General features: G+C 40.1%; 1 long non-coding RNA gene across 1 annotated transcript; it reads left to right on the forward strand.

Moving 5' to 3' along the window:
* The first annotated feature begins 20,238 nt into the window (after window positions 1–20,238).
* On the forward strand, window positions 20,239–22,034 carry LOC144585099 (uncharacterized). The gene is made up of 2 exons (XR_013539591.1): window positions 20,239–21,209; window positions 21,366–22,034. It is a non-coding gene; the product is annotated as an uncharacterized LOC144585099 (long non-coding RNA).
* The last annotated feature ends 384 nt before the right edge of the window (window positions 22,035–22,418 follow it).

Consider the following 22,418-nt stretch of genomic DNA (forward strand, 5'->3'; position numbering starts at 1 on the left):
TTGACAGGAAGTGTTCGGACCAGTGGCCATGATCTTAGTTTTTTTTACCATTTTTTGCGCTCTCTTTCACCATCATAGGAGGTTCTTTAATTCCTCCTCACTTTCTGCCATCAGAGTGGTATCATCTGCATATCAGAGGTTGTTGATAGTTCTTCCAGCAGTCTTGATTCCGGCTTGGGATTCCTCCAGTCCAGCCTTTTGCATGATGTATTCTGCATATAAGTTAAATAAGCCGGGGGACAATATACAGCCTTGTACTTTCCCAATATTGAACCAATCAACCATTGCTTCCTGTCCCATATATAGATTTCTCAGGAGATACATGAGGTGGTCAGGCACTCCCCTTTCTTTAAGAACCTGCCATAGTTTGCTGTGGTTTTACACAGGCAAAGCAAAGCAAAGCGTGTTGCTTATATACTGCCCCTAGTGCTTCAAACGCTCTCTGGGTGGTTTACAAGTTATTTATGCAGGCTACACATTGCCGCCCCCCAACAAGCAGGGTACTCATTTTACCAACCTCGGAAGGATAGAAGGCTGAGTCAACCTTGAGCTGGCTACCTCGGACTGAACCCCAGGTCAAAGGCTTTTGCACAGTCAATGAAGGAGAAGGAGATGTTTTCCTTTTGTTGGAAAGCTTGGGGGAAGCTAAAAGGTAGATAAATATATGTAGATATAAATTCCAGAAAGGTTAATGAAAATAATAATATTAGATGCTTTGGCTCTTATGGTTTATATATAGAGCTTAAATATGAGTGAGTCACCATATTGATTATATAGACAAGATTAGACTTACAATGTCTTTTTACCTGTAAAAGTGGGGATCTTACAGAAATGTATTGAGCTGGCCTGGAGCTTCTGTGTGGGGAGGTGTGTATGGTTAAGCTACCTTTATGATGAAATTAGAATTGTTTATGATGAGTTCTGGTTAGAGGTGTACGCAGGTGGAAGAATATATAGGGACTTTATAGATAGCACTTTAAAAGCCAGTAAAAAGAATGAAATAAATGAATTCCTAGATTCACAAGGCTATAAATAATTAAAAATCCCTGGTTTATACATGGAGCAAAGAAATATAATAAAAATGGGGAAGTTACTTGTTGAATGTCTTAAATGGTTAATAAGTATAGGTAATGCTTAGATTACATTTTCTGATCACAGTTGTTTAGAAGGTATTGCTGACAAGTTAGAAACATGAAGATACTAAGTAACTTATGAACTATAATTGGTCTATGCAACTAAGAATGACTTGAATATAAGATCAATACAGGTTTAAGTTTATATATTAGACAATTTATTTATGTTAATCTTTAGGGTTTATGTAGTCAGAATTATATATTAAATGGATGTGGCCAAAAGATGCTTAGAAGGGCAATATGGTTTATGTAGTCAGGTTCATATGTTAGTTGGATTTATTCCCCCGCATATATGTTTTCCGTTTGTTTTGTATGCTTGTGTTTAATAAAAAGAAAAAAAGTGATTGGCCCTCTGGATGAGGAGGGACGGAAAGGGGAAGTAAAGGGAGACTTGGAGATTGCAGAGAAATTAAATGAGTTCTTTGAATTTGTCTTCACAACAGAAGACTTTAGGCAGATTCCGCTGCCCAAACAACTCTTGCTGACTAATGAATTGAATCAGATTAAAATAGAAGATTTTTAAACCTAATCAATAAATTAAAAATCAATAAGTCACCGGGCCCAGATGGCATCCACCCAACGGTTATTAAGGAACTGAGAAATGAAGTTGCTGAATTCTTAACTAAGATATACAACTTGTCATTTAAAACAGTCAATTCATTATATTTTACTTGCGAGTAGACTGCTATTTTTGTTCACATTGGAGGCACATATTTCTACCAATGGGGAATATCTACACCCCGAGAAGCTGGAAATAGATTTTCTGCCATTGGCAGGCTTCACTTCTCTCTCTCTCTCTCTCTTCCTTCCTTCCTTTTTCACATGTGGTTTTTTCTAGCAGCATCAGAAGTGGGTCTGTATAATTCTGATTCTTCTCTTTGCGACCTGGTGGGGAAAGGAAAGGAAAGGGGAGGGCCTCTCACTGGGGATCCAGCCAAGGGTTGGGCTCTGTCTCCGAAGGTCAGGAGAAAGGAAGGGCCCTCGTGGCTGCCCCAAGGCCAGCAGATGGAGGATGGGGTGGGGAGATCTTGTGGCCCTTCCATCGCCATGAATATTGTTATAAATCCCGGCTGAGCCCTCGGATCCTGTCCTAGAGAGATCGGCTGCTCGAAGTCATGGGAGTTTCCCGTCTTGGCTCAGGCCTTTCTTGGCTCACAGGCCCACAGACTCACTAATCACCTCTCTCTCACATAACTCATAACTCATCTCATATCTCCATACACACCCCTTTATAACCAAGCCACCCCCCCCCTTAGCACCACCTTCTGTTCCCTCATTGGCTCCTTTTCCACAGCTCAGCTGTGATGGACAGGTGAGGGCAGGGCTGAATGCTACATACCTCCCCCCTTAACAAGTTGTTTCATGGGGAAAAAGCTATAGTGCTTTACCCTCATGAACAACAAGGAGCTTGACAATATTACTTTATCCCAATATTACACTCACACTTACCACAACATTCACATAACATTACCCTCAAACTTAACACAACGTTCACCTAAACAATAATTCAACATCTTAATACATTAAATTTGCAATTTAGTTACTAGTTTCATAACATATCTCAACACTTACATTGTCTATACAGGTGCAAACTTAATAACATACCATAACATTTAAAAAACGTACATATAATTGCTCTTGAATACACAGCATATAACATGTTTTCACGTGTACATTAGCATTTTATTACTTTCACCATTATATTAGAGTCCTTTCATTTCTTCTCTAGTCTTCTGGTCTCGAGAGGGCATCAGCAACACCATTTTGAGTACCTTTTATTACACGTACTTCAAAATCAAAGTCCTGAAGAATCATGGCCCATCTCATCAGCTTGCTGTTATTGGCTTTTAGGGTCCTTAACCATAATGATGGGGAATGGTCAGTACACAGGACAAAATGTCTCCCCCATATATATCGCTTGAGTTTCCGAAGAGCGTACACTATTGCAAGACATTCTTTTTCAAAGGCAGAAAGATGTATTTCGCTTGCCTGCAGCTTCTTGCTCAGGTACGCCATGGGATGAAGTTCTCCGCTGTCGTCCTTCTGGCTCAGCACGGCTCCTAACCCGGTGTTGGATGCATTGGTGAAGGTGGTGAACTCGCGCTGGAAGTCTGGAGCTCTTAAGACTGGGTGGGTCATCAATGCCTCCTTCAGCTTCATGAACGCCTCCTCACAGCTGCTGGTCCACTGGATTCTATCTGCACTCTTCTTGCGTGTTAGGTCAGATAAAGGAGCGGCTATTTCACTAAATCTGGGAATGAACAGCTGCTGGTCCACTGGATACTATCTGTACTCTTCTTGTGTGTTAGGTCAGATAAAGGAGCGGCTATTTCACTAAATCTGGGAATGAACAGCTGCTGGTCCACTGGATACTATCTGCACTCTTCTTGCGTGTTAGGTCAGATAAAGGAGCGGCTATTTCGTTAAATCTAGGAATGAACCCCTGTAATAGCCAACTAACCCTAGAAAAGATCTGATCTTTTTCCGGATGGCGGGTCTAGGCCAGTTGCTAATAGCTTCAATTTTGGCTTCTAGGGGTTTAATTCTACCGCCCCCTACTATATGGCCTAAATATTTCAGCTCGGGGCTACCCAGCTGGCATTTACTAGCTTTCACTGTTAGCCCAGCTGTTTGCACTCTCTGCAGCACTGTCTCCAGGTGATACAGGTGATCTTTCCAGGTGTGACTAAAGATCTCTATATCATCGATGTAAGCCACTGTGAAGTTGCTAAGCCCTTGCAGAGTTTTGTCCATGAGTCTCTGAAAAGTTGCTGGTGAGTTTTGTGATGATTTGTGTTTTTATGTGTATTAGAATGGGATATGTAGTCCTAAGATTGTCCCAATAGCATCCATATTGATTTAAAGTCTGTTCTGTAGTAGGAAAGTTTTTCATGCTGTTTCAGAGAAGCTTCGCTCTCTGATTATCTCGTTGCTAAGATGAGTAGAGAGCAGAGACTTTCGTAGTCAAAATAATTCTGCCACAAAACATGATAACAACTCTCAAACTCTCATGAGAAAGTTAGGCGGGACAACAAGACCCAGGAGGGGGTGTTCCTTATGAAGAATTCTGGGAAGAAGAAGGGAGTTGGTAATGAGTGGAAAAAAGATGGAGTTGGACTGAGAAAGGTCAGACATGTGCTTTTTCCCATAATGGATTGTAATTTTACTATGGACTATTTTTCCTACCATGGACTGATGGAAGTCAACGGGATTTCATCTAGCATCAGCCTATGAAGACCCAAGACACGTGAGATGGACTGTGTTATGCTTTTTATTAGTTAGCATAATTCTATTTCTTTATTTTTATAGCTGGAGTGGGGAGGGGAGTATTCCGTTTGTCTTGATATGAAAATGTACCTACTGAACTATTTTACCATCAACTGAAACCTTTTCTAAAGCAATTATTTTCAATAAAGCAGTAATGATTTAATCTGCATGCATTGGTTCTTGTACAGACTAGCTGTATGTCTAATTGGCCATGTGTGTTTGCTACCAAAGATTTAGAGCCAGATTATTCTGAGTATAACTCATGGATTTGTCTGTGTGTGTTGCTTTCTTAATAAAGGAGATTGGCTTTTGAGGAAGAAGTTTAGACAGGACCTGGCTGAGACCTAAGTGGCTCTGCTCAGCATTCAGAGGTTTGTCTGAATTTTGGACTCATCCCAGTCTCCGGCACCCCCGTAAATCTCTTTGGAGATAAGGGGCTGCTTACAAGTTTCTCAATCCAAAACTCAGGACACAGAACTCATATAAACCGAAAGGGCTACAGAAGGCTGTCTTCTCCTGATCTTTGGGGTCTATTCTCACTTGCCAAAACCCTTTCACTAGATCTAGGCAGGATATGTATTGACATCCCCCTATGGTCTCTATTAGATCATCTAATCTGGGCATCGGATACGCATCCAGCTTGGTTACATGGTTCAGCTTCTTGCGCACCTTATCGACATATGGCCCAGTAACTCTATAAGGAGTGACCGCTTGTGGGGGTGCATCTCCTGTATCAATCTTGTGCACCACTCCCTTGGCTACCCCTGGTTTGTTGGAGAAGACCCGTTGGTATTTCATTACCTTCTTTTTGTTGCTCATCTTCAGGGTTATATCTTGCTTTCCCCCTCCCTTCCCAATATAGTAATTCATGTTTTTCATGGTCTGCTACTTTCATGGCAAACAGAACCATGTTCTCCCTATAGTAGGGCTTGATCATACGGCTCATATAACTAAGCCAAGACATCAGCCACAGTATGAGTCTCAATATTCCTCAAAGGAATAGCCTCAGGGTACCGTGTGGCATAATCAATGATGGTTAAGATAAATTGGTTCCCCCTTTGGGTGACTCTGGGCAATGGTACTATGATGTCCAGACCAATGCATTGGAGTGGGGTAGAAATGATTGGTAAAGGGGATAGCATTGCTTTAGTCCTATCATTGCTATTCCCCTGCCTTTGACACACATCACACCTTTGACATAAATCTTTTTTTTTCTAATTTTTTATTTTTTAATATAAGGGGTGACAAAAGGGAAAAGGGAACTTGGAATTTATGAGGAAGAGGAGAGACAATAACATACTAACAACCATTCTATACTTATTGCCATATTACATTATTCTGTTTACTCTTTTCTGCCTTCTAGCTTAAGTTCTCATTTCCATGTATGCTATTTACACGTTGCCTGTTAATTTAGTCCATTTATTGAATAGGTCCCATCTTTCTGTCTCCTTTTGTAGGGGATAATCCTTCATGACTTCTGATAAAATATCCATTTCTGCTATTTCCTGTATTTTTTCAATCAGATCCTCTTGCTTCGGTATTGTCAGAGTTTTCCAATTTTTAGCATATAAAATTCTAGCTGCTGTAACAATATACACAACTATATATTCCTTTGATTTGTCCACATTATCAGGTATCATACTCAATAGGAACAATTCTGGGGTTAATGGCACATTACAGAGCAATATTTGTTGTAACATAACATGTACTCTTTTCCAGTATTTTTTCGCTCTTTCGCATGACCATCACATATGATAATAACTTCCCACTTGTGTTTCACATTTCCAACAATTATTTGATACATCTGTATAAATCTTTGACAGTTTTTCTGGGGTCATGTGCCACCTATAAAACATTTTATATATATTCTCTTTAAAATTAACCGATCTTGTAAGTTTTATGTTACTTTGCCATATTTTCAGCCATTGGTCAATATCAATATTATGCCCTATATTTTGTGCCCACTTTATCATGCATTCCTTAACCATTTCATCCTGCATTTTAATTTCCAACATATAGTTATACATTTTCTTAACAATTTGTTCTTTTGAACCCAACAGCAGCTTATCAAAAAACGTTTGCTCTCAATAGAAACCCTCTATTTTATCTTTTGCATATCTAGATTCTAGCTGTGCTCTAGGCCACCAATCTATATAAACATTCTGTAATTCTAGTTCTTCCTTAGACCTTAATTCCCCATCTTTTTTTAGTAAATCTTGATATCTTAGTAAGTTTACTTTTGTCATGAATCTAGGTTGTGTAAAAGCCTCAATCGGTACACCCATACAGGTATTTTGTAGTAAATTTGTTGTATAATCTTTCTCCACATTCCCAATAACGCTCTTCTTATCACGTGTGAGTTAAAATTCTTTTGTTCTTTATCCTTTTTATACCATAGATAAGCATGCCATCCTAATTGCAAATCGTGTCCTTCCAAGTTACCCATTCTCTTATCCAATCTAGGATACAAGCTCTATAATACAGAACCCAATCCGGAAGACCAAAGCCACCCCTCTGTTTAGCATCTTGCATTGCCTTAATTTTAATTCTTGATTTTTTCCTTGCCATATAAATCTCATGATTATCTTGTTAAGTTCTTTTAAAAATGACTGTTTTAGTATGATAGGAATTGATTGGAATAAAAATAAAATTTTTGGCAAGATGTTCATTTTAATCGTTGCAGTTCTTCCCAACATTGATAGTTTTAGTTTATCCCATTTCTCCAAGTTGTTCTGTATCAATTTCATCAATTTCATGTAGTTATCTTTAAACAGTGTGCTTGTCCTCTTTGTGATTTGTATCCCTAGATATCGAATTTACTTTTCCTCTTGAAAGTTCGTCTTCTCTATTAGCACCTGCCTTTCTTCTTCTCTCATGTTTTTAGTGAGTATTTTGGTCTTCTTTTGATTTATTCTCATTCCTGCCATGTCACCAAAATTTTTTACCATTACCATCAAGTCTTCTATTGAGTGCAGTGGATCTTCCAATATAATGACTAAATCATCCGCAAAGACTTGAAGCTTATAGACTTGTCCTTTTACTTTTAGTCCTTTCACTTCCTTTTTTTCTCTAATTTGGTCATTTAATATTTCTAGAGTCAAGATGAATAGGAGTGGGGACAATGGACACCCCTGTCTGGTACCTTTCTGTATTTGGATTTCTTTTGACAGTTCGCCATTTATTCTTACTTTTGCCTTTTGTTCAGTATATATTGCTTTAATTAATTTCATAAATCTTTCTCCAACTTGCAGCGTTTCCAACACATATATCAAAAAATTCCAATCAAGATTATCAAAGGCTTTTTCTGCATCCAAGAATATCATGGCCATCTATTTCTCCGGGTGTGCTTCATAATATTCTAAGGAGTTTAAGACTATCCTTATATTATTCTTCATCTGTCTTTTTGGAAGAAACCCAGACTGATCTTGATGTATCAAATGAATTAAAACTCTTTTCATTCTAGTTGCCAAAATGATCGCATATATTTTGTAGTCCACATTCAGCAATGAAATCGGCCTATAATTTTGTATTTCTTTACCTTCCGTGTTTTCTTTATGTATAAGAGAGATTATCGCTTCAGTCCATGTTGCTGCTATTTTCCCCTCCTCTTCAATGCATTCTAGCAACTTCTTGAATGGCTGAAGTAACACTTCTTCCAGTTCTTTATAATATTCCGCTGGTAGCCCATCCAGGCCTGGTGCTTTTCCATTTTTTTTGTTTTTTAAGATCTTCTATAATTTCTGCATGTGTTATAGGCTCATTTAAGGATAGAATTTGTTCTTTAGTCAATTTCATTTTGTTATGCTTTAATATGTATTCTTCCTGGGTTCCTCTATCAACTTCTTTTTTCTTGTATAACTTATGATAATAATCTTTAGCGATTTTTTTAACTCTTGTTTAAATTTATCTATTCCCTTTTCATCTTTCAAAGTTCGGATTGTTGTCTTCTTCTCTTTCCTTAATTTATATGCTAGCCATCTTCCCCGTTTATTTGCGTTCTCAAAAAAGTTTTGCTTTGCAAATTTAAACTTCTTTGCAGTTTCTTCGGTGAGCAATATGTTAATCTGGTGTTGTATGGATTTTATCTTCTCTATCAATTCTTTATTGGTTGGATTTTGTTTCAACTGCCTTTCCTCTGATGCTAGCCTGTTTTCTAAGATCTCATATTTTTTCCGTCTTTCTCTTTTTTGTTTTGCTGCGAATCTTATGGCTATTCCTCTAAAGAAGGCCTTACTTGCCTCCCATTCCATAAACATTGAGATGTCTGGTCTCATATTCTGTTTAAAGAAAAAGTCCATTTCTTCTTTTGCTTGTTGCTTGAATTCTTCATTTTTTAAATGTAATGTATTAAGCCTCCAATTGAATTCTCTTGGTCTGCTGCCTACTTGTACCAGAATTGGATTATGATCTGCAAATGTATTAGGTAGTATATCTATTTGTTCCATTTTTTTCATTAAGTTTGTTGACATCCAGCATGCATCAATCCTTGACCATGATTTATGCCTGTTAGAATAGAAGGTATAATCTCTTGTCTTTGGGTTGCGTGTTCTCCATACATCTACAATGTTTATTTCTTCTGCTAGTTGTAGGAATTTTCTTGAAATCATACTTCTTTTCTTTTTGCTTGTTTTTTCTAATTTTGTGTCCAGTTCTCTGTCGAAGACAGCATTGAAATCTCCAATTACACAGTACTGATCATAATCCTTATTTGCCAATTCTCGTTGCAGTCCTTTATAAAAAATTTCTTGATTTCCATTTGGTGCATAAATATTGACTATTAGTAATTTATTGGATTCTCTTTGAACTTCCACCATTAGTATCCTTCCATCTTCTGAAGCAAAAATCAAGGCGGGTTCCCACTCCTTCTTAATGAAAGTAGCTACTCCTTTCTTCTTTTTGCTCACGTCTGAAGCTGCAAATAGTTTTCCTAATCTTGGCCACTCTAACAGTTTCAAATCTTTTCTTTGGACATGAGTTTCTTGGATGCATATAACATCAGCTTTCTGTTTCTGCAGTTGAAGAAGGATCCTTTTTTGCTTTTGGGGTGAGTTTAGGCCGTTTACATTTACTGATAAAATCTTCATTTGTTTTCTAGACATCTTGCTTGGAGTTACTATCCTTTTGTTTTTTCTTCGTCATACTTCTAGTACATCTTGGCTCAGTTGTTTCTTGTTCTCCTGACTTAGTGTCCGATTCTAGTTGCGATAGTTGCATTTGCTCCTCTCGCATTCTTTCTTCTGGTTCTTTATCGCCTGGTTTTCCCAGCTTCTTCTCATTTTTTCTATGAAATCTCTTGCTTTCATCGGAGATGTCATATTATATCTCTGCGTTTCGATCCGGAAAAATAACCCTTCTGGTGTTAACTATCTATATTGGATTCCATTTTTTGGAGTAGCTGTACCAAAGAAGTGTATTCCTTTCTTCTCTGTCTCACTTGCCACGGAATTTGTTTTAGGACGTTTATTTTTCTCTCTTCTATTATCAATTGATTTTCTTGTGACACCCTTAAAACCTTGTCTCTGATCGCCTTCTTTGTGAATTTCAAATGCACTTCTTTGGGTAGCTTATTTTTCCTAGCATATGCTGTACTCACTCTGAAGGCTGCTTCCAGACCTTGACGAAATTCCGCTACATCCGTCTCTATTGCTGGCACCAGGGCTTCACTCATTAATATCTCCAGATCTTCATTCTCCTTTTCTGGCACATTTTGAAATCTTAACATTTTCAGGGCCTTATCCATCTGTAACATATTAACTGGTCCTCACATTGCCTCTGGTTTTTCTGTATCTGTTGTATAGTTTCTTCAGTTCTGTCTAGTCTGGCATCTGTATTTATCATTTTTCCCTCTATATCTTGTGTTTTAGTTTTTATTTGCATCACTTCTTCCTTTGTTTCCCTAAGTTCTTCTTGCATATTTGTAATTTGGGTTGTCATTTGAGTCAATTTTTGATTAATTTGCTCAAACCCTGAGGTCAGCAAGCTCTGCATTTGTATTTGCCATTCCTTATCAGATTTTTCTGATTCCTGGGAGGTTAATTTCCCTAATGTTGATGTTTGGGCTGGGGAAGTCCCTGGTATTTGAGACTTCAGTTTCTTTGCAGCCATTGTACCCTCAACCCAATTTCAGCCCCCACAATCCACTGCCTCCCCTGTATCTTCCCCAATCTTTATGGAATATTACAGTAAATAGCACAAATTTCAAGTTAACACTTTAAATTTCCCTTCAATGTACCACAACTCTTAAGTTGCCTGCCAAGTCCTTCCACAAAAATCTGGGTTAAATAAACCTCCAGCAACACAAGAGTTGATACCCAGTCTTCCACCTACTTCTGGGGGCGGATGGGAAAGGAAACCAGAAGTAGGGCAATGGGGGGCAGGCTTGGAACAACAGGCTGTAGGTGAAGGGGGCACCCTGCGAACAGGTAAAAGGCCCCACACCAACGTTAGTCTTCCCGTTTGGTTCTAGAAAAGGCTTTTGGGGAAATTTCCAAGTTCTAATTTCCAAGGGGGCTTCAAGTTTGTTTGCGCAAGAATACCATATAATGTTCCAACATCCCAAGAGCTTTACCAGACAGTTAGATGAGCTGAAGAAATGAAGGAAATTCTAATTGTATGCAGTTTCACCAGAGAGAAAGCAAAAACAAAAAAACAAAAGATGGTTATTCCAGTATTCCCCCAGTCATCTTGTTCTTTCTAGAGCCAAATCAGCACCAGAAGAAGAAAGTTAAAAAAAACCTTGCATTTCCCACCTCGATTCAGCTCCATTCTTTGTATAAAATCTCCAAAAATCCCACAGGCTTTTTTTTCAAAAAAAAAATCAGTTAGATGTAATCCAGCTGGTGATGATATCCTGCTTTTGTCCAGTAGGTGTCGTCCTTCCCAGGCACAGTCTGTCTAGTCCATTATAAATCCACTTAGCACAGGTTTCCTTCAGCCAGCAAAGAGAGGGAGGGGTTCCCCCCCACAGAAACACAGTATCTTCCCAAAGTCTTAGAACCAGTATTCCATCCGCTATTAAAAGTTCAGTCAGATTTTTTATAACATCCAGACAGGATTTATCCACAATTGTTTATCATATTTCAACAAGGAATCTCCAGGCACGGCTTTTATTGTTCTGACCTTGGGATCGGCCCTTTGCCAAATTTAGTTTCATTTTCAGGCTCGTCCGCTTAAAGAAGAAAAAAGGGCAGATCATCAAAAAGCCCGCCGCCACGAAATTCCTTCAGTCCTTATCTCCTTGCCAGCTCATTAACTTGAAGGCTTCAAGTTTTATTTATTATTGTCCATTTTACTGCAATTATCTGCTCTCCCTTCTTCCTCGGACTTCGGAGTACTCACTGTTTCAACACCAAAGATGGCGCTCCCGCTTCCAGCCAGTGCTTCGTGAATCTCTTCAGAGGGAGAGAAAAAGGGCCGCCGCCCCATTCTCCCTCCTGGGCCCACGCTTAGCCAGAGTAGCGTCTCCTCGCCCCTCCTTGACTCCTGATGTCTCTAGGGGTCACCTGGCCAGATGGTTTTTGGCATCTCCCCCGGGAGCTCTGGGGAAACAGCCAAATAGCACAGTGACGAAGCTCCGCCCTCGACATAAATCTTTTATCTGCTTCCCCATCTCAGGCCAGTAAAAATTCTGTGCTATTCTTTGTCTGGTTTTGGTAATGCCTAAATGAGCAGAAAATATGTCTGAGTGTCCCCTTTCTATTATTTTCTGACGATATTTTAAAGGAACCACTTACTGCTTCTGAAGATGTTCCCCTCCCTTTCTGGGATTCACTAAGAACTTCCTGTATAATAGGTCCTTCCCTATACGGAACCTTTCAGGTCTTTTGGGGGTTAATGGTTCTTCAGTCAGGTTTTCAAAGCAGAGTTTCAGCGTGGAATCTGCCTTTTGTTCCTGAGTAAATGTATTGTCTTGGGGATTACTAAGCTGTAGTACCTCAGCTGAATTGCTATTGTCTGTCAATATCTCCACAGGAATTTCATCTTTTTCCTGAGCTGCCCTTTCATTTTCCTTTTGGGAGCGAGTCAGTACTAAAACTCTCTTCACACGCTCAGAGAGATCAATCCCAATCAAAACCGCCAATGGCAATTGCGCAGTTACACCAGCTCTCCATTTTCCTGCCCACCCTTGATATCTGATGGGTATTTCAGTGACTGGCAGAGTAACAGCTGCTCCTGCAATCCCCTTAACAGTCATGCTTTCCCCTTTCAAAATGTATTCCTGAGGGACAATATCAGGATGACATAAGGTTACTTGAGAGCATGAGTCCTTCAGAGCCACATATTTATTGTTATTAATAAAAATACTATCCCCAGAAAATTTCAAAAGCTCTTGGTTCGTCTTACTCAGGTAACAATGCTTAATTTCTGCCACAGGAAGATGAGGATCTGGTTCCCTGTTCTCAGCTTGTGTTAGGAGCTCAGCCTGGGTTGCCATCACACCTGACTCCTCCCTCTGAGTGTTAACTTGGTCCTGCTGTACACAGAATACAGCTTTAGGCTTAGGCAAAATTTCTTTTTGTGGCCCAACTTCTCTGTTTTTAACACATTGGGTTGAAATGTGGCCCTTTCCCCCACAACGGAAGCATGTTCTAAAGTTCATTTGAAGATCACCAGAGCTCTCAATTCCTTTTCCCTCCAAATTCTGGTTATGATCTGAGGGCTTGCCTATAAAATGGCCCCCAACCTTCGGTTGGTTCTTAAACTGCCCTCTGGGATTTTCATTTGTGTCCTCCCAAGCTTTCCTCACAACTTTTCCCTTAGAAAAGCTTGGTTTTCTAATTTGGGAAATAAAATCAGCGGCCTCCCCTGGTTTCTGAACATCTTTGGGCCTTATCTTTCTTTCAGAATCATTACCCTTTTCCACTTCAGCTTTGGGCTGTAAAACTTTTTCCTCAGCTCCAGCCACTATTTCAAATATCTTTGTAAAAGCTAGCCCCATTAGTCCATACTCAGATTTCAGTTGTTCATGGTATTCATGTGTCAGTTGATTAAAAATATTATCAATATCATCCATATAATTATTCCAGTCATCTCTATTATTCCTTTTCTCCATATTGGTCTTTTTTTCACTATTTCTTTTCCTTTGACATGTGTCACAACTCTGACAAAATTCTTTTATTTCCTTTCCCATTTTTGGCCAGTAGTAATTCTGGGATATTCTCTGCTTAGTCCCTATAATACCTAAATGTCCAGATAAGGTGTCTGTGTGACTTTTCCCATTATTTTCTGTCTGTACTTAGAAGGAACTATTAGCAGTTTTTCCCTCCTGGAGTTTATCAAGATCTATCTATATAAAAGGCCCTTTTCCTCAAAGTACTTCTCGGTGTTCTCAGGAGTTACTGGATATTTGCTCACCATCTTAAAGCATTGTTGTAACATTGAATCTGCTTCTTGATCCCATTTTCTGAATTCTATGGAGTCCTCCCCCCTTGAGGTGTCCCCCTCTTGATCTGAGATAATTTCTTCCTCAGATTCCCCAAGTTCTTTATCTGAACCATCTGCCATTTCAAACGGCACTTTTTCAGCCTTCTTTCCTTTAGTAAAAGGCATGTTACTTTACTCAGGCTCCTGATTCAATTTTCAAGCCTCAGTTTTTTAAAACAACGTGCACTTTTTTTAACTTCAGTGAGAGTCTGTGTTACAACTTAGCTTTCCCAGCACTCATCCACTGTTAAGCTACTGTTTCTAGGCTTCTGATCTCCAGCTAGGCCTTTCACCAAAGACAGAGTTTTCTCTCCCTGCCTCAGGCACCAATAACTCTAAATAACAGCTTCAACCTTTCCCAGTTTTAGCTGACTAGAGCCCCCTCAGCTTGTCTGCCCTTGGCCTTCGCGTTGTCCCCTCAGAACTCTCTCCTTAGAGCTCAGGACAAGCTAGTCAACCGGTCACAAATTCTGCTTGGGGTAGACTCCTTCCAGAATTGGTTTCCATAGACCCTGCCCCTATCTTAGTCCCCCAATCAGAGTTTCAGAGCCTTCCCACTAAGATTTCTTACCTTGAGTCAGCTCTAGGAAGTGACCCACTCATCCACTCAGATTCCCTGACTAAAATATACTCTTTTGCTCTGGGAATCTTTCTACTCCAAGGCGATACTGGATTAATTTCATATCCCACACGCTGGACACCAGATTTGTAGCGAGCGCGCTGAAGCCTGTGGTAAAAGCGTTCCTAAGAACTGCCTTTACACGAGACAGAGAGGGATTCAGAATGATTAGTCCCTAATGCCAGCAAAACCGGGTCTGGTAATTTTGCTCTAGGCGACTTCACACTCCTTCACCCAAGTCTGTCTCGATTTTAAATAAACAATCTGGAAGGTCTGCTCTTCCTCTTTTTACTTTAGGACCCTCTTTTGGTAATATGGTAATGTGGCCAGATCAAAACAATCTTAGTCAAAAATATCCAATTTACTACTGTAGCATGGTCTAAACAAGGAGACAGCTTACAGACAATTTGTCTTTTTATATTTTATTACAAAAGATAACATTTCAACAAGCTTAGTTTAACATCATTTAGTATTTCCAAAATAACCCCAGCCTTAGCCACCAGTTATTTCCTCTATAAAATGAAAACAATAAAATGTCTAACTAGATCTTAAATAAGCATTCTTACGCAATCCTTTTGATTAAAGTTCTGTCGGCTGCATTTCGCTCGGTGTCGTCTCTCTCTCCCTTCCATCTCTTTTCCGTCCTTCTTCTTCTCCTGTTCGCCCATCTTCCTTAAATTAAGAAGTTATGTCCTTGCCCATCGGAGCTGAGATAAGATAAGGGTCAGCTTACTCTTCTTAACTCTTTTTTTTTCTTTAGCTGGAGAAGAACTGACCTTGTACATTTTCTCTCTAATTAGCACCTGGGCATAAGCAGATTTCTAGCTTTTTTGTTGCAGCTCTGAACTAAATCCTATAAAATACAACACTATTCTATTTTCATAATCAAATCCATGACACGCCCCCCCTTAAAGATACAAAATACAGGACTATTAGAGTTCTTATTTTTATACTAACTTAACATTTGATTATGAAAGGTTAACAAGACTATATGTGAACTTACAATTATCTTAACCAAATATTAAGCTTATCAAAGTAATATCTCTTTACTCATAGCTAAGTACATCTCTATGAAAAATACAGAAAAAGAAAACAAGTTAATTTTAACCATGAATTCAAGGTAACCATATTACATCAGCATACAATTTTTTAACGGTCTGTTACATTAAGTTCGATTTTTCTCCCCACATTGTTACAATTAGAATTATTTGTAGATCTGTTTCTATACATTTTTAAACTATTTACATGATACATAACTGGTTTCTTGGATGAATTTAACATTTTCACAAGATAATTCAAATTTCCCACTTTTTGTATGATTTCCCCTGGACCTTCCCAGACTACTTCCAATTTTGAAGGTCTGAGCGGGTTTAGTACAAGTACCATATCACCCACTGCAAACTCTCGGTGACGAGCCTTCTTGTCATGATAGTATTTTTGTTTTATTTGGGATTTCAACAAATTGTCTCTTGCCAATTCTTGCACTGCTAGAAGTTTTTCTTGTAGTTTCCGGACGAAATCCGCGACTGGAACCGTGCTACTTCTGACCACACCTTCCCAGTCTGATCGCAGTAGATCTAATGGTCCTTGTAGGTTTTTCCCAAACACTACCTCACTCGGCGAAAAACCTCCCAGAGAAACATGAAGTGCACTTCTGTACGCAAACAAAACAAAAGGTAATAGTTCGTCCCAAATGTTTCCATATTCTTGGACTAGGGTTTTAATCATCCTCAACAAGGTTTGTTGTCCTCTTTCCACCATTCCGTGAGATTCTGGATGATAAGGAATGCTAAAGTTTAATTTAATTCCGCTGATCTCACAAATTCGGCTCATCAATTCACTTTTAAAAGCACCGGCTTGATCGCAAATAATTTGAGTTGGTATCCCTATTCTAGAGCATAAATCCACTACAACTCTAGCAATAGTTTGGGCCGAAAGATTGCTGATGGCGTATGCCTCGATCCATCTGCTGGCTTGACAGATGAACGATATGATGTATTTTTTCTTTGACTTAGTGGGTACAAAAGGTCCTAGTACGTCCATTTGAAGATATTGGAATACTTGATCTGGGATTTCTGTCAGTTGCATTTCTGCCTTTGTACTGTCGGTCTGTTTCCCCGTTCTCTGACAATAATTGCAGGAATTAACATAGTCCTTGACGTTTTTGGAAATGCCGGGCCAATAAAAATGCTGCGAAATCCTACTTAAAGTTTTTTGAATTCCAAGATGTCCGCTACTTGGACTATCATGGGCAAGTTGCAGAATTCTTTCTCTGTACTCTCTTGGAATGACTAGTTGTTGTACTGGTTCCGCTTGATCATTTGATTTGGGAAAATATTCTCGGTACAATAGTCCATTTTGTCCCCACAAAAAGGTTACTTTTTGTTGTACCGGTTGTACCGCGTAACTGTCGGCTTGAGACCTCAAAGAATCCAATGTAGGGTCTTCCATCTGTTTTCGTTTGAATTCCTCTGATCCCATTGGTACTAGTAGATCCTCTGGTTCAGTTTTTATCTCAGTTGTACTATCCGTTTCATCTGCAAGGGGTTGATGTTGCGTTACATGTCCATCTGATTGCTCCTCAGAGTTATCTTCAGTTGAGACTTGCTCTATAGCTTTGCTTCGCGCACGTGTCACTGCTTGTATGGAAGCTGATTTTAAAGTGTGTTGGTGGTTAAGAAAGGCTAGATCGTTTCCCAATAAAAAATCAGGTTTGCCTTCATGCACTAATAGATATTTTGCGCCTCTCCAATTCTTGTAGCTTAAGTGCACATACACGAGTGGTTCGACTCTCTCGATTACTTCTCCTGATCCATATGTTTTTACTGGGCATCTCAGGTTATTTAAGATTAGTGCCGGATCCACAAACTGTTTGTTAATTGAGGAGATATCTGCAGCGGTATCCCTAGAGGCATTTATAGTCAAATCTCCCGTAGAAAAATGTAGGGTTACTGGTTCCGAAAAACTTTTCAGTGACCAATATAACTGTTCTTCCGGTAGGATGCTACTGGGCTCTATAACTGAAAATTTCTCCCCTGAGGATGTCTGTTGGTTTACTGTCGTTGAAACTTGAGCTATTTGTAAGCCCATTATTCTTGGCACAATCCTTGGCTCCATTGCTTGCATTTCACTGCTTTCAGAAAAATTTGGATTGACTCCTCCTTGTCTCTGGGGTGGCACATTACATAGTTGATTAATTACATGTGGTTCTGTTGGTATTTCTTCTGGTATTTCTAGTGGTGTTGCACTGAGATAGTTGACCTTCGGGGTTGTTGATTTGTATTTCCGTTGAGCCGGTATGGGCGCCTTCTCGAATCTCTTTGGTGCTGGTAAGGGTGTCTGCTGAAATCTCCGTGGGGCAGGTAACGGGGTTTTGCCAACTGGCTTCTCCTCTTGACTAGTTGATCCCGCCAGTCATGGACAATCCCTTTTTAAATGGGCTCCTCCGCATTGAAAGCAAGTCAAGGGTGACCTAGTCTGGCTAGGGCCCATGCTTCTTCGCTCTCCAGCAAAAGACTGTCTTGGTTCAGGAACCACTGTTTTCTTGGATTCGTATTGACTCTGCCTCCTAAGCACTTCTGGAATAAGCCTTCCTCTGGTAATAGGTTCACTTTGCTTGAAGGAAATTAATTCATCGGTTTTGAGCGCCAACGTTTGGAGGTCTGTGCAATTTTTCTCCAATAAGCTACTCTTTAACTCTGGTGGTACTAAATTTAGAAAATGTTCTATATACAGTAGCATTCTTAAGTCCTTGAATGTATTGACCTTGGCAGCCTCTAACCAACTGTCGCCTAACACCTCTATTTGATCAGCAAGGGCAGAATAACTCATTTGAGGGGTCTTCCTAAATTTTCTAAACTGTTGCCTTAGCAGTTCTGGTGTAAAACCTTCTCTTTGGTAAACCAAAATTTTAAACTGTTCCCAAGTTAAATTTTGGCGGGAACTTCTTGCTAAAATGGTGGCTAACTCCCCGGAAACTTGTGATCGTAGAAGTTTTAAATATAATTGTGTTGGCACGTTCAGATCAGCACATGAAGATTCAAAAAGTGATACAAATGAAAAAATGTCATCACCCTCTTGGTAATATGGTAGGTTTCTCCTGTCAATGTTAGATATTGAGTCTCTGGCTTGTTGTTTCTCAGCAATTTGCTTCTCTAAAATCTGTAGTTTCATTTCGTGGTATCTTCTTGTTTGAAGTTCATTTGCTGTGTGTGCATTCACCCATTGTTTCTGGCAACCCAGGAAGTCTGCCATCATCAGGGTAAGCTGTTCTTGCAACTTGAGACTTATATCCTTTGCATCTATTGGACTGCTGCTGGCCTCTGCTCCAGCTGTTCCCCTCTGCATGGTTATTTCTCCTGTTAGCAGGTCCTGCTGAGTTGGAACTTGTTCCGCCCCAGGGTACTGCTGTGCCTTTCTTGGCTTCACTTTTGGTTTAACAACTTCTAGATTTGCTTCCATTAACCTTTGGGCATCTTCTTCATCCTCTGGGTTATCTACTTCCCAGTGTTCCACTGCTTCCAACATCTCCTTATCCACTGATACTTCAGGCAGTGAAAACCGACTGCTAAAAGCCATTTTTCCTTTTTTTTTTCTCTCCCTCCCTGCAGCCTTGGCTGAAGCACGGGAGGAGCAATAAAACAATTAAACTGTCAACTTTGACTGATCCTACTTTCCCTCCAGGAAATCCTTTTGGCTCTGGCTTGGGGTAGGAAATTTTCCTTTTTAAACTTTATTTACTCACTTTTAAATTACTTTTATTATCCTGGCTGCTCCTTATAGACTCCTGCTACACTCAAAACAATTTTGCCACTCTGTTACCTGAGTGAAACGAGCTGGCACTTTTTAAACAGCACAATGCTTGTTCCTTAGAACTCTTGAGCTACTGGCAGAATCTCTCCTTGCATTACTTTAGCCTGAGCTTTCTGCATAGGAGTCATCTCCAGTCACAATAATTTACAACCTTCCCTGCTTTGCTCTGAAGCTCACGCCAGAGAAGTTTCTCTTGTCCTTTATTTAGCAGTGTGTATCTGCTTGCTCACACATCTGCCTTCATAAAACAATTACCAGCGCTAATTCAGCCCTTGAGCAAAGCGCAAACCAAATCCCATCTGCCACTATACTATAAACACGGCACGTAAGGCTCAGATCCCAAGATGCCACCATGTGGTAAAAGCGTTCCTAAGAACTGCCTTTACACGAGACAGAGAGGGATTCAGAATGATTAGTCCCTAATGCCAGCAAAACCGGGTCTGGTAATTTTGCTCTAGGCGACTTCACACTCCTTCACCCAAGTCTGTCTCGATTTTAAATAAACAATCTGGAAGGTCTGCTCTTCCTCTTTTTACTTTAGGACCCTCTTTTGGTAATATGGTAATGTGGCCAGATCAAAACAATCTTAGTCAAAAATATCCAATTTACTACTGTAGCATGGTCTAAACAAGGAGACAGCTTACAGACAATTTGTCTTTTTATATTTTATTACAAAAGATAACATTTCAGCAAGCTTAGTTTAACATCATTTAGTATTTCCAAAATAACCCCAGCCTTAGCCACCAGTTATTTCCTCTATAAAATGAAAACAATAAAATGTCTAACTAGATCTTAAATAAGCATTCTTACGCAATCCTTTTGATTAAAGTTCTGTCGGCTGCATTTCGCTCGGTGTCGTCTCTCTCTCCCTTCCATCTCTTTTCCGTCCTTCTTCTTCTCCTGTTCGCCCATCTTCCTTAAATTAAGAAGTTATGTCCTTGCCCATCGGAGCTGAGATAAGATAGGGGTCAGCTTGCTCTTCTTAACTCTTTTTTTTTTCTTTAGCTGGAGAAGAACTGACCTTGTACATTTTCTCTCTAATTAGCACCTGGGCATAAGCAGATTTCTAGCTTTTTCGTTGCAGCTCTGAACTAAATCCTATAAAATACAACACTATTCTATTTTCATAATCAAATCCATGACAAAGCCTTTATTATTTCAGGCCTCCAGGAGTGCTCACTCTTCTTCTTCAGTTGCTGCCACAAATATTTTCAATTATTCACTGAGGCCAATATTTCTTCAACAAACTTAAACTTGTTTGTTTGATCAGGATTATATAATAGGTAAATCACAAGTTGCTAATCAATCTTTCTCACTCACTGAACTCACAGGCACACAGACTTTTCTCTCACTGACTTACAGGCTCACAGGCCCACAGACTCACTAATCACCTCTCTCTCACATAATTCATCTCATAACTCATCTCATATCTCCATACACACCCCTTTATAACCAAGCCACTCCCCCTTTAACACCACCTTCCGTTCCCTCATTGGCTCCTTTTCCACAGCTCAGCTGTGATGGACAGGTGAGGGCAGGGTTGAACACTACACTTCTGGCTGGCATCAGGGCCAGAGCCAGCCTCAATGTAGGCTGTGTGGATCTCAGGCCAGGAACTGACGGACTTTGGGGCACCCAGAACCAGGGGGGGGGAAACAAGGGAATGCCTCTTCCCTTTCGACTTAGAAGGCCAAGCTCTCCAGTTGTCACAGGGGCACTCCTCTGGGGAACCAAGCTGCCACCATAATTATCCTGTTGAAGAACAGGGATGATTGGACCTTTGGAACCCTCTGTTTACTTGTCTGGCAAAAAAATTTAATTGCTGGAATTGAACAGGGCAACTTTCCTGACCATTTCTATGCTGTGTCTCTTTTCGTCCAGAAAGTGGCAAAGATGATGAAACATTATTAAGGAGTGACCCAAAATCTGAATCGTGCTTTGTTTTTTCTGTCTTGGTAAGCGTTACTTCATTTTTTAAAAAAAGCTTAAAAATTACCTCTCTTTAGTGTCAGGATGTCCCTTAGAGAAGGAAAGTTATTTATTAGAATAAATGAACCATTAGGGCTCAACGTAAAGAACAATGATTGACAGCAGAATTATTTTGCTTCCAGCTACAAGCAAAAATAAAACAGAAAATGATATGGAACATTTCAAGAAACATTCTAGTAGCTGTCATTGTAGAAGAGGCAGCCCTGTTCGTCCGCACAAGCGTTATCCGGCAAAATCCAAAGAAACAAAACAAAACAAGGCACAAATGTATGGCACCTTATCGGCTAACCATTATATTTTCATGTGAGCCTTTGTGGACATGCCCACTTGATCAGACATACGGAAACAGAGTGAAAAATAACGGGTGAAATAATCCGTTTCATAACAGAGCACAGCTGAGAATAAAGCTGGAGGCAGAACCTGGGGGGGGGGATCCTGCGACCAGGGATCAGAGCTGGCAGGGGTTTGACAGGGAACAGAAAGGAAGGAAAGGGAGGAAGGAAGGAAAAGCCTTCATCTGGAGGAAGGAGGAGAAAAGAAAGAAAGAAAGAAAGGGGAGAGACCCCGGAGACCGAGGGCAGATCCGTGGACTCGCCCAGCTACCTTTCAGGGAACACAATAAAGGGAAAGGGCATGAAATCCCTCCTGCCACTGCTTAGTTTCTTCTTCTTCTTCTTCTGGTTTTTGGATTGTTTTGGTCTATTTATTGAGGATTTTAATTTTATTGCCTTTTTTTTTTTTACTGTAGACTGTGCGCAGAGTAGCTCCGTCTAGGTGGGGGGGGTATAAAAGCTAAACAAAGACTAGAGAAGGGGATCAAAGCCAAAAGGCCAAAGGGAGGATGGAGGGAAGAGATGCTTCAGTTGTGGGGATCTGCAGATGTTTGTGCAACGTTTGTCTTAGTGCCCGAGTGTGACACGGTGTGTGTGTGCACGCAAGGCGTGTCAAACGGGCGGCCCTGTGGGGAAGAAGCCTTGAGAGAACCAGAGCAGCGAGAAGAGGTCTAAAAGGAAGTCGAAGTCTAACATGTCCATCATCCTCCTTGAGGTCTCGAGCAGAAAGCTATTTCCCCTCTCACGCAATACCAGAACCCTCAGGGGGGGGCATCCACTCCAATGGGGTGGTGCTGGAGCAAGAACCGAGGAAATAGTCCTTGACTTAGCATGTTAGTCTGT

Source organism: Pogona vitticeps, chromosome Z (genome assembly GCF_051106095.1).
Source record: "Pogona vitticeps strain Pit_001003342236 chromosome Z, PviZW2.1, whole genome shotgun sequence".
Lineage (NCBI taxonomy): Eukaryota > Metazoa > Chordata > Lepidosauria > Squamata > Agamidae > Pogona > Pogona vitticeps.